The following is a 285-nucleotide window of genomic DNA, read 5'->3' as shown; positions in this document are numbered from 1 at the left end:
TTTTAGTTACACATTTATGTCCAAATGACTTGATTAGCAAGTCTAGCACTATTTAAAAGACACAGTGTAATGGTCTTAGCTATCGAGGGCATTACAACTTAGTATTAGAGCTGCCAAGGTCTAAGGGTTCCTAAAGACTGGTTGGGCATGTACACTCGCCACTAAAGACACGCTCGACTCAGAGTTTGGTAACTATTTATGTGATTATGCGTTTAATTGCTTAAATAGGATATAAATGCCTTATCTGTCTACCTTATTAGGTAGCATAAGATGTTATGATAGGGT

The sequence above is a fragment of the Humulus lupulus genome, chromosome 4 (genome assembly GCF_963169125.1).
Source record: "Humulus lupulus chromosome 4, drHumLupu1.1, whole genome shotgun sequence".
NCBI lineage: Eukaryota > Viridiplantae > Streptophyta > Magnoliopsida > Rosales > Cannabaceae > Humulus > Humulus lupulus.
The sequence above is the reverse complement of the archived record's forward strand: the minus strand, read 5'-3'. Positions refer to the sequence as shown.